Source organism: Equus caballus, chromosome 9 (genome assembly GCF_041296265.1).
Source record: "Equus caballus isolate H_3958 breed thoroughbred chromosome 9, TB-T2T, whole genome shotgun sequence".
NCBI lineage: Eukaryota > Metazoa > Chordata > Mammalia > Perissodactyla > Equidae > Equus > Equus caballus.
Genome location: NC_091692.1, coordinates 22,659,395 through 22,672,511, shown reverse-complemented (window position 1 = coordinate 22,672,511; position 13,117 = coordinate 22,659,395).

Below are 13,117 nucleotides of genomic sequence, written 5' to 3'. Positions count from 1 at the left end.
CACTCGACACCAAGCTGTGCTGTACTGTTCGCAGTGGGTTTTCAATTGGAGGATGGGAGGGGAAAGGCCAACAAAAGGAAAATCTCTCGATGCCCAGAAGGTTACTATGAAAAAGTTTCCCAAGAAGGCAGTGACCGTGTGGACTCCGGGCTGCTGTTGAGAAGCCCTCGTTACTCCCGCAGCATCACTTTACCGGGACTGAGGAATGTGGATCTGAAGGGTGTGAGAGAAGGCTTAAGGAAAGGAGCTCTCCAGCGTTTGCTGAAGGCTCTGCCACTTTTCATTCCCTCATAAAATCCCCATATCCAGAACTGTGTTGAAGTCTAACCCTTTAGTCTGTAAATGCCCTTGATAACTTTCCTTTGTGAGTTAATGTTTCATTAATCATCTTTTGCCCTTTAGTTTTCGTTTGGAAGATCTGATGTGCATGTGATCCTCCTTGAGCAGCCTTGTTTTCTCACTGGAAAGTCCAAGTTTAAGGCTACACTATGATCTTAGTTCTAGTTCGGCATCTTGATGGAATGAATGAAAAGCAATAAGAAAAGTTAACATATATTGAAGTATATGAGGAAGAGATTTGGCTTAAAACTAATTCAGCCTGACCTTGTTTTTCCAGAATGGCCTGACGTGGCCTGTCCAGCGTGCATTGGACACCTGCTTTAAACATTTACAATATCCCAGAGCGAAGATGCTGCCTTTAAACATAGGGATGCATGCCTTCCCCACAGCAGCATTTCTTTAAAGATGAGCAGTTCTTCCCAGAAACTAGGGTCAAATTGACCTGCTGGGTACATCTTGTGACCACTGACGTCCTACACATAGCAGAACATCTTGTGACTGTTGTAAAGAGAAGAAAGGTATTCCTGTCAAATTTGATGTATGTTCCTTGCTCCAAAATGGTAAACGACCATGCTGTGCACCTCCCTCTCTGCAGCGCTTTCTTTTCTGGTGGAGGTTGCTCCTCCCGAGCTATAGTCCTCAGACTGGTTCATATAATAAATGCACCCCAATTTTGATTTGTAGATTGGATATTGGTTATTCGTGTCAACAATCTCTACAAATATGGCCAAATCACTGGTCTTCATTTTCTTTAGAAAGATTTTTTTAAAAAGTGAATTTTCATTTTTAAACGTGCCCTTCAGGTGTGGATACCTCCTCACTATTTATAGACTTAATTATAGATTATAAAACTAATTATAATCTCTGTGGTGTTGCCCTCTGAAATTGCTCTAGATATTCCAAATTAATCTTCACTACCTCTTTGTGAGATGTGGCCATAAGATCAATTATTTCCTTTAACAGAAAGAAGAGAGGAGTGGTTTGCCCAAGGTTACTCAGCAAATTAGTGCTGGGACCGTGCATAAAGCCCAGGACCCATGATTCCTGCTCCTGTGCTCAGTCCAGGAAACTTGTTGCCCCTAAACCATGACACCATTTCAGGAGTGGCTCCAGTTCAGCTAAGCAGGCAGACCTCCCCCTGAGGCGTTGGGCTAGCCAGAGAGGATGCAGCCCACGGCACAGCCAGGTCTAGTCTTACCCTTAGACCAGAAAGCAGCATAGACTAAAGAGATTACAGGGCGACAAAGAAGCAACCTCCCACCTCCACCCAGAGCAGCAGACCATGCTTGAGCCCCTCAGTCTCATAAGCCCTTTGTCGTCACAACAACAGCAATAGCCCAGGTACAATGTACCTATCAGTTACATTAATCTACTAAATAATTGAGAGTTGAATACATGCAAGACCCTAAGGTATTTCTCATGTATCATCCCATTTAATACTTACAAAACATTGTGAGGTACGTATGATCACCCAAACACATAGCCGGTAAGTGCCAGAGCCAGGATCTGAACTCAGGTCTAACTTCAACCTCTTTGTTAGAGCTGAGGCAGCATGAAAGTGAGTCCTTACACAGTGAGTCCTAACAAAGTGGGTCATTGCTGCTCATGGGGACGGGAGAGATAAACCTGAATAAATCACTCTTGGAAGTCAGCTCAGTAGGCACGAGGAGATGGAGTTAAATGAGTGTCCTTCATGTTACCTCTTGGCTGTGGTACTAATTTAACTTTGTGAGCTTGGCATGGTCAAGCTTAGTGTCAAAGTGATTGCACAGAGATATGAATGATATTTAAATAAAACAGATGCAGGAGGAATGAAATAATGATAAATATCCTTATGGAGGAAGGACACATGGATGCCTGTCTCTCCAGTAAGCTAGGCCTCTTAAGTTTTAGCTGTGTTTCAGGGCATCACTGCTCTTTTTTCAAGACATTGAACCATCACTGCTCTCCAGATATGCTCGAGCATAAATGCTCAGTATATTCTGACATTTAAAAATATGCCCATCCACACTGGGACAGGTTGGAATAAAAGTGTGGCCAATAGGGATAAGGAAGCAAAATGAATGGGTAATATGTCATTTTCTGAAGTGTAGAAGGAATGGTTCACCAGCCAATCATTGCATGGTGAGTGTATCAGCTGTTTCTGTGCAGCAAGGTACCCCCAAACAACCATTTAATTAGCTTATGATCTGTGAGTCAGCAAACGGGTCTGGGCTCAGCTGACTGATTCTTCCGTTAGTCTCATCTGGGCTCTCTGATCCATGTATCTTCAGTAGCTGCCTGTCAGCTAGGTGGCTCAGTTTCTAGGAATTCATGGGGCTGGCTGTTCAGCTGTGGGGAAGGTAATGGGACCATACGTTTCTTTTCATTTATTTATTTATTCATTATTTATTGCAGTAACATTGGTTTATAAACATATAAATTTCAGGTGTACACTGTAATATATTTCGAATTCTGTGTAGATGCCATCATGTTCGCCACCCAAAGACTAATTACAATCCATACCACACACATGTGCCTAATCAACCCTTTCACCCTCTTCCCTCCACTCTTCGCCTCTAGTAACCAGGAATCCAATCTCTGTCTCTATGTGATTGTTCGTCATTGTTTTTATTTTCTACTTATGAGTTGAGATAGTATGGTACTTGACTTTCTCCCTCTGACTTATTTCACTTAGCGTAATACCCTGTGGTCCATCCCTGTTGTCACAAATGGCTGGATTTCATCATTTCTTATGGCTGAATAGTATTCCATTGTGTATATTTACCACATCTTCTTTATCCATTTGTCCCTTGAGGACCGTATGTTTCTGATTATCCAGTTGGCTAGCTCAGACTTCTTCACATAGTCCCAAAAGCAGCAAGAGAGGAATCCCCAATGCACTCGTACTTTTCAATCTTCTGCTTGCATCATCTTTACTTCAAGTAGCCAAAGCAAATCACAAGGCCAATCTAGACTCATAGAAGTGGAGGAACATTCTAACTTTGATGGGAGGAGCTACAGAGCAGTGTGCATATTTTTGCAATTTACCTCTGCCTCCTGGCCACAGTAACTTACATTATTCCTCACACGCAAAATATGTCCCTCATCTCAGATCCCTCAAAAGTCTTAAATGATTAGGCTGTCATATTTGAAGTCCAGGATGTCAGCATTTCCTTGGACATGAGTCTTCTATAACCAGAGACCAGTGAACTAAGACGAGATATATGCCCTCCATCACACTTACTCCTACATCCATGCCATAGAGACACACCATACCATACCATGGTGTGCCATGCCATATAGATAAACATCCCATAGTAAACATTCCCAATCAAAAAAGACATTCACTGGTTTATAAGAATTCTGAAACCCTGCAGGACAAGTATGTCAGATCTCTCGCTTTATAAGCAGAGGACACTCCTTGATTAGACCTTGGCTATTCTCTCTGGGAGTGGCTCCTAGCCCATTTCCTTTACTGTACCCTGGGAATGATTTTCTGACCCATTGCTCTCCAGAACTGTTCGCTCTATCTTTTGGGCTTTTTTTCCTTCTCTGAAATGTCCTTTCTTTCTCATGAAAAAAATGGCCATTTTGCATGTGAACAGCTGTCTCAACATGCTCTCTGCTAGTGGAATTTTGGGAGTTCAGAGGCCTTCCTGCAATCTGAACAATCTCAGTTCCTTTAAGTTGAAGCTGGCAGCTCTTTTGCTGGGATAAAACCTTTAAAACATGTGTTTAAGTTTCTTGGGAGCCCTTTTATCTGGTTAAAAGGAGTTTCTAGGCACTGCCCTAAATCTTCTATAGATTTTAACAATTGATTTTACAGCCACACTCTTGATTTGATCTTTACCATTAACAATTTTTTTACTGTATGGAGAGGTGGAATGTGAGAAAGTTACTGGATCCTGAGCTTTCTAAATTCCTTCGAAACTGTGCTTTAAAACTAAATAATTCTTTCTTTAACTTACCTCCCTTTTCCCGTGCCTAATCACTAAAGAAATGAAAGGATACTTAAGATGCTGTCTGGTGATCTCCTTAGCAAATTCGAAAGTTCATTAGGTACTTCCTCTTTTCCAAGTGGTCTCAGGTATTAGTTTGGTCACTGGTTGTCCTCCTATATACAACTCAGATCATTTTTCTAAATTCGCAAACCCCTTCTTCACTGTTTCCCCAGCTTCTGCCTGCTGCCTATTTTCAAAGCCAACGCCACAGTTTTTCTTCTGGCAGAACTCCATATCTAGCTTTTAATTTTGTAATCAGTTATCTCTTACATCATGAAAACTACCCCAAAACTCAGTTGCTTAAAACAATCCCCATTCATTGACTTATAATTTTGTGGATCAGCAATTTGGGCTGGGCTCTGCCAAATGGTGTTTTGATTTTGCTCATCTCAGTTGCATTCCCTTATGGGTCTGAATGGCATTCAGCTGGGGACCTCTGCTTCTGGGGTTAACTGGCTGGGCCTGTTAACTGGGTGCATGACTGGGCCATGTGTTTTCCATCAGCCAGCAGGCAAGCTCGGACTTTTCCACACAGTGGGGATGGCAGGGGTCCCAGGAGTGGTAACTAAGAAGCTGTAATACACAACTTCTTTTAAGCCTCTGCTTTTGTCACTTTTGCTACTGTTTCATTATCCTAAGACGGTCCCAGGCTAGTCCAGAGTCAAGGGGGGTGGAGAAAGCTTTTCTGTATTATTTGCTATCTTCTGCTTCCTGTAGTCCATGAGTTACTCTTTTTCTTTTCCATTTTCACTCTGCTTTTTTTTTTTAGCCGCAGCCTTTTAAGAAATGGTGGGGTTTTTTTTGAGAACTTTCTTGTTTGAAAACGTCCTTATTTTGCTCTGGCTTGAGTCACAGTTTGGCTTGGTAAATAATCTAAGGAAGAAATATTTTTCCTGCCAAACTTTGAAGACATCCCTTCACTGTCGTCTGTCTTTCACTGTGACTGTTGAGAAATCTGACAAGATTCTAAATTTTGACCCTTTGTATTTGATCTGTCTCTCTTAAGTTATGAAACTGTGACTTGGTTTCTTTCTGTCAAAATAGGTACAATAAGCCTACCTTTCTCAACATGCTATGTGCAATCACGTAAGAGGGTACTGTGTGTAAAGTTGGTGGCAGAGGCCTGGCATATAGGAGTCGCCTCCTGGAATGTAAGCGATTCTTCACACGCTACCTCCTCCACTAACATAATTATAAATGAGGAACAAGGGCTTGGCATGTACCAGGCCTCTCCTCATTACCCCATCTTACCAACCTCTTCAAAACATCCGCAGAAAGATTTTGCAGATAGACTGAAAAAGAAAAAAGATGGCTCTGGAGCTTTATTTTTGGCTTGTTATTTTTGGATAAGAAGTTATCCTTTATCAGTCTTTGGCAATACCGTGGTTCAGCATCTGCCCTGGCAGTGCTTTAGAATAAGCTGCAGGATCAAAAGTGAGAGGAGAGCTTTTGGATCACATGCCAACCAAGCTAATGCTGACTTCTGTTAAGAGAAAGTTCTGATGATTATTCTTATCATCGAAGGCCCAAACTTCTACTACAGAGGTGATCTCATTAAAAAAAAAATAAAAAGGATGAGATGACATTATTGAGCTGCCACGAAAATCTGAAAATTGTCATAAAATATTCATTCCAGACCTTCCATGAGGAAGATGGTTGTCTGCCACTGCTAATTAGGGCCAAATATTGGAGGATTAGGGAAGCTGATCCCATATGAGATTGAAAATTCCTTACTCTTTTTTATCCCTTAGCTCTTTTCCTTCAGCAATTGAGATGATAAAGAGGTGTTTAAAAATGACATAGCATCTCTTTATCACGCAAATATGAATATAAAATGTGAATAAAAATTAAACCACAAGTTATAAATTAAAGAAAAATAAAAAACATTAAAGTCATTCTGAAAAGCCCACTTTTCCCAGAGGAAATTAACCTTGCAAATGTGTTCCCTTTTCTTTTCAGAAAAGAATTTATTTTTTGCAGGTGCAGATGAGAAATCAGAAAATATGTTCAAATAAATTTTGATTTTAAACATATACATCTTATTGTTTAGCATAGATATTCTGTGAGTTTGAAGAAGAGTGAAGTCTCAGTTAATATCCTGCAAAAATATAAAGCAGAAAGAGACACGGCAAAGGAGAATTCTTCATTTAAAGAAAACGTTGTTTCAGTCGATCATCATTGTTACTTATGCTCACACCAAGTTTTTGTTATCTAAACACATAATTATTAAATCAGTAAAAATATAAGACCAGGAGTGATATTGTGTGTCCTCTTGACGAGAGCCAAGAAATAAAATGCCAACAAAGCTGTCAGGTGTCAGATCACACTTCCAATAGCTAATGTGGGGCTCAATAGCTACCCGCCGTATGCCAATATTTAAGGAAATCTCTTTCTGTTTTATTGCTTTGTGGCCTTATAAGTGAATTAAGGCCCACTCAGTCATGCCTCAACTTTGAACAACTTACTGTATTTTACGAAAGAGTGACAGAAAAACAGAAAGACGCAAATGCCCACAGCTAATTGTAATAAAAGGTTGGCTATTATCAGTGCTGTAACAGAAGTGTAAACACTGTAGTTATAGGGCCATTCAATGCTTCTGCTTTAACCTAGGCTCAGACATTTGATGAGATTATGAAATTATGAACCTGGTAATAAGATGTAGAATGATGCAAAAGAGGACAAAGACGAATTAGAATGTCATTCCTCTATAGGCCAGAGGTGAAGAGCACCTGAATCTGGGAATATAACTGGAGTAAGAAAGGATTGGGTATGAGGAATGTTGTGAGAGAAAGCTGAGGTTTGAGTAGCAGATTTGTTACCATTCTAAGGAAAACAATTGAGATGAAGGAAAGAATCATAAAATGAATCTAAAAATTTTTACTTCTGTGGTCTTAAGGGTAATCAGATTTTGGAAATTTGACCAAAATATAACCTTGTTCAGCCTTAAGAAGGACACCATCTTCTGTGAAAACTCCAAATTGAGTGACTCCTGTAGGCTGCTCCTTGCTCAGGAGATCGGGCATCTCCAGTGAACCCACATTTAATAGAAGTCCACTCTGTACCGGTTACAGGCTTAGGTACTCAGGAGAAACACAAATTCAAAGCAAAACTATTTGCTATCATGGAGTTCCTGCAATGTCAAAACTGATGGGGGCTATGCTCTGGTGGCGCTGTGGAGCCCAGTGAGAGGCAGCATCCCTGCCCCAGGGGGTCCGGAGCAGCAGGCTCAAAGGTGCCAAGCAGGCTGCATTTGAAATCCTCACCGAGGCCACATGCTCTCTGTAATCAAATCCATGGACACTTCTCTTCCTCTGGAGCAGTTAGGAGTGACAGAAATGGCGGAATGACAGAAAAACGACTCTAACTGACTTAAACAAAGAGAAGATATTTATTGGCTCCCAAAATGTAACAGTCTCAGGCTTCCAGCTCTTCAGCAGTTGTTCCAGTGAAGTTCCTGGCATGGACTCCCATTGACCTGGTTGACTCACAGGCCATCCCTGTGCTCAGGGAGGTCACACACTGATTGTTCGTGCCTGGAAACCACTGTGTGGGGTTCCCTCAACCAAAACCAAATGAGGCAAGAGTAGGAGAGGCATGGTTCCCACGGGAAAACTGAAGTCATTACCAGAAGCACAGGGAGTCCGTATACATCTGCTTCAGGGTTTACTGTATACGACTTGACAGAAACATTATACACGCTCTTCCCTTCCCATCTTTGACATCATTCTGCTTTCTTCCACTTCTCCAACTTCCCAGCTTCCTCACAGGAGGTTCCAGACCCACTTTCATTTCTCACTTTCAAGAATTTGTTCTGTATTTTCAAAATTCTTTCAACCTTCCAACTTCTTGCCTTGATTGCTAGCTAAGTGAGACTAGAAATCGAGTCTTTCCCAGTGAGACTCACATCATTTCATCATTTACAAAACGCCATTCCCTTCCATGAGGGCCACATCTCTTGACAGCACCATCTGTCTCAGGCTCTCCTGAGGGTTGGGCTTTGGCAAAGCCCACATTGTGCACATTGTGGAGAAAGTATTAGAAATTCTAGTACTGAGACTTGAGCAAAACAGACCCACAGAGGCTTTTGCTTCCTAAATGGCTGCCTGAAGGGCTGGTTGACACAAGCAAGAAATGTAGGAAAGTTAATGTACTGGGAGGCTGAGTGATTAATGAGAGGCAGGACATGAGAAGGAGCTAGAAGATAAACTGCATGCCCTTTCCCTGCCTGAGAGCCTATTTCAAAGGCAGTGTTTACACGGGGTGTCTGGAGATTGCATGACTGAACACCAGGCTGCGTTTTCTTGTGAGGCTGTGACCAGTAAGATAATGCACGACCGTGTTTTTGTGTTCCTGCCTGTCCTACTTCACTCCTAGTTTTCTCTTATTCTTTCTGCCCCGCTATGGTGCCCCCACAGCTCTCCAGTGAAGTGTTAGCATGGAGCCTCGCTTTGGCTTTGCTTCTTAGGGAACCTGGGCTAAGACACAGGACCATCCTTCTCAGGGCTCCTCCTAGGTCATTTCCCTTCTCCGAATACACGTTCTTCTGGGGAGACATCACCCACACCCAAGGTTTTTGTAAAATATATATATTTAAAACATATATCTAATTATACAAATAATACATATTATATGAGTAATATATATATTACTATATACAAATTACAATCTGTAATCTGATGACTCCCAGATCCTCACCTCTATCCGGGCCCCTCTCCCGAGCTCCAGCTCCATGGCTCCAGCTCTTACTGGGCATCTCTCCTTGGAAGGCTCTTGGAGATTTCCAACTCAACAAGCCCCAAACTCATCCACCTGCCAGCCGCAAACTGCTCTTCCCTTGACATTTCCTCTTAGTGAATGACACCATCGTGTACCCAGTTGCCTAAATCAGAAACCTGGAATCACCTTCATCCCCGACTCTCTCTTGCTCCTCATCATTCACATCCCATCTCTCACCAGGCCTTAGCAATTCTATCTTCTAAATACACTTTAGCCTCATCGTTAATCTGTCTCCACTGCTATTACCTCTCCAAGCCATCCTCCTACCTCTCTTGCATTCTGCCAGCACATTCTTTAGAGAGTGATCCTTGTAAAACATGTACCTCAAAGGCTTTTTTGTTGACCTTACGTCAATATTCCTTACGTTATGAAGTCTGCATTTTATGCCCTATCATCTACCTATATTTTCAGGTTCATTTTTTGCCTCTCAACAATCTAGAGGGTTTAGGTTCCAGCCCTATTAAACTTCTATTTCTTTGGGGACCCATGATCTTTCTCTGTCTTCACATAAGCTATTTCCTCTGCTTTTTTCCCTCTCCTCTTCACCTTGCTAAATTCTACTGACCCTTCGGGTCTCAGTCTAGATGTCACTTCCTCCAGGAAGCCCTCCTGGATCCCCATGTCTTCCCCAGTTCAGGTCAGGGTTTCTGTTATGGTTCCCACTGCACCTGTACATGTGCTCTCATTGCGCTAGAGCACTTAATCAGAGGGAGTGTTTAGTTGCCCTTCTCCTTTCTGTAGAGAGGCGGGGACTCGGACCTTCTTTATAACTGCCTTCCCCAAAATTGGCACTGTGATTGACTTAAAAATATGTCTAATGTATGAACCCATTTGTCAGTGGTTTTCTCCTCTCACATTTTGTCAAGTCCAGAGCATCTAGTTTTCTTCCCCAAGAATTTCAGAAAACTGGTGTGTGCTATCTCGCCTTTGCAGATTCCTTTAAAAACCTTCTTTAAGGAATTATGTGAGATAGTATTCTAACAACTTTTATGGCACTAAGCTTTTAGCTAGATTATATCATCAGCTACTAAGAAACATTACCACAAAAATTGTGAATGAAATCATTACTTGTCAAAGTTTGTTCGCTTTCTCTTTTACATTCTGGCTTTGCTGAAATACAGAGCTTAAAAACTAGCTTTTAAGAAATGATTTCACTGCAACTGAGTAAATGAAACACTCATCCTTATTGCCTGTCACTTGTGCACAGAGAGCCTGGGACAGAAGTCACATTTTTATATATTTATTTTACAATTTTATGCATGTTTGTCTTTCTTGGACTTTTTATTTTGTGATCGCCCTAACCATTAGGTTAGGATATTAATTTACCCTTACTTAATTTAAGGGTATTAATATACCCTTAAAAGCTTTGTTTATGTAATTTTTTTTAGCAAGATAATTATTTTCTGCAGTGGTTTGAACCTGTTGTTTAAAAGTGGTCAAAAGACATTTAAAAATGTTTCTAAACATACTTTCTCACTTAAAATAAGCAAGTCATCAGACTTTTAAAAAACATTCATGACACTATTACCAGATATATTTAAAAAATTTCAACACATAAATGTTCACTGTCATATAACACACTGCTTAGCACTAAGATTAATTTCCTTTTAATAATATATTGTTAATATAGATTATTAATTTGTAGAGTCCTGAAAAGTTATTTAATATGAATAGGTAAGGGAATTAAAAGAGAGCATAATTCAGCTTTAAAACTGGTTTTAGATTTGATTTCCCTAAGCAGAAGTTGTAAAATTTCTTATACCAATCTGTGCTAAAATTTCCATTTCAACTTTGATATATAAACGTAACTCAATTTTTTAATCAATAGAGGCTACATTTGGCCAAAACTAAACTACAGCTTGTCTCCCAGATTCCCCAAGCCTATTTCTAAAAGTCTCCTAGAAAGAAGTAGAGAAACAAGGCAAATGAGTTTTGTTTTTTGAAAGAAAAGGGAGGCAGGAGGAAAGAATCAAAAAACTTTAATTTTAAACTTCATTTTTTTAATGATCATATATCTAAAATCAGTTTAAAATGTTAGTTTTCAAAGTAGGGCAGCATCCTGAAGGCTAGCAGGCATTACTCTTAAGATTGACTTTCAGTCTCATAGGGAAACTAAGGTCATCGTTAGAAAGTTATCAGCAAGTTATACAAATTCTATTGTCACTAACAGCAGCCAGATTGCCCTCATGAAGGCAGGATTAAGAGTAGATAGAAATGGAAGTTATTAATGAAGGAAATAAAAGGCCTGTAAACAGAGAAATTTAAATTGTCAAAGAAAGTAGTTTAATGAACCAAAAACTTAAATGAAGAAGAATAGGCAGCCATGAAAAAATCTAGTCAATCAAATGGAGAATTCTTCCACTTAAAATAGTGCCTAAATTTGGTATGAATAAAACTTGGTAGGCTCAAGGAAATGCACAAACAATTATGAAATAGCCACTTAGGAAATGTAATGCAGAAGTCTAATTATCATATTGTAAAAATATTAAATATTGATCACTGATTTATTAACATTATGAGTTACAAAGTCTTCTCTGGGTATTTGATAGTAAATAATCAAACTCTGGGCCAAAACCTATTTTTGAATCTGTGCACTTTCCACTAGAACATATAAGTCTGTTGTTATTAGAGGACATAGGCCAGCAAAAGCCTTTTGAGTCCACACCAAAATCATTTATCCAAGTGAGAAAAGTCTTCTGTTTCTAAAAGATGGTGGATGAAACAGCATCATCAGAAAGTCTGGTTTTATATGCTCCATCAGTTTTAGAAAAGTTTTTCTTTATTGGGTCATATAGGACAGTCAACTGATTCTTGAAAGCGATGAAATTTTTAGTTGATAATATGAATTGGCAGGACAAAATTCTACATATTATAAAAGAGGATTTTTCTATGTTGGGGAAATATAATTAACAGCAAAATCTTTTCCCAAACCAAAAAATCCTCTCCACAAATGGAGTAGAGACAGAAAACAGTTTTATAACTTAATAAGCATTAAAGCAGAATGTGATGCTCATCACAGGCCATCTGCTAAAGGACTGCAAAGAGAGAAAGAAATCTCACCCTTCTGTGAAGCCAAGCAGATAAAATCCACAACATACGTGTTCTCAAGATAAACCATAACTAGTTCTCAAATCAGAGGACTTTTAATTACACATAATTTGTCCTAAATTCAGCTGATAATTGCAGTGACCATCCATCTGTGTTTGTTAATTGGTTTTATAATGAGGAAAATAAATGTGACTGGGGGCAAGGCACCCACTGAAGTTAGGCTCTTACCCTCCCAGAGAAACCAGAAGATAGGGGTGCAAACTCCCTTGATGGTTGCATTTCAAAGAGATGGCTCCCAGGTCCTTGAGAAAGACATTCCTGGGCCCTAATGCTGGCAAAAGGCTTATTTAGCTTCTGAAAAGATTGTATACATTTCAAAAACTTAAAGAAAGTACTACAAGTTTTCTAAAGAAAATGCTCTAATAAAAGGGAGGGCGGAGAAATCTCTCCCCTTATTTTCAACAGGGAGAATTAAGCTTTTTAATTTTCATCTTTGTTTGACTTACAGCTACCTCCACTTAAATTTTTTGGTAACAACTGTGGACATTTTTAGATGAAACCCATTTACATATTCATTCAATGAACTAATATGTACTTAATACTTAAAGAAACCTTCCTACCCCAATATGGAATTACGAAATTTCAAGAAATACAGATTTTCCTGAGGGCCCTAATGCTAGTCTCTCTGGTGTTAGTGTCAACCTACTGACTAACAGTGTGAGGGAAAAGGAAAAGCTAAAGAATTTTGCTGAAATAAATATTCTCTTGACCCTTTCAATGAAATTGTCTTTAGTGCTTTTTGCATTTAGTATAGTCATGCATCTCTTAGCAGGGGTACATTCTGAGAAATGCATCGCTAGGTGATTTGGCATTGTGGGAACATCATAGAGTGTAGTTACACAAACCTAGTTGTTATAGCGTACTACACACCAAGGCTATATCGTAGTAATCTTAAGGGAGCACCGTTGTAT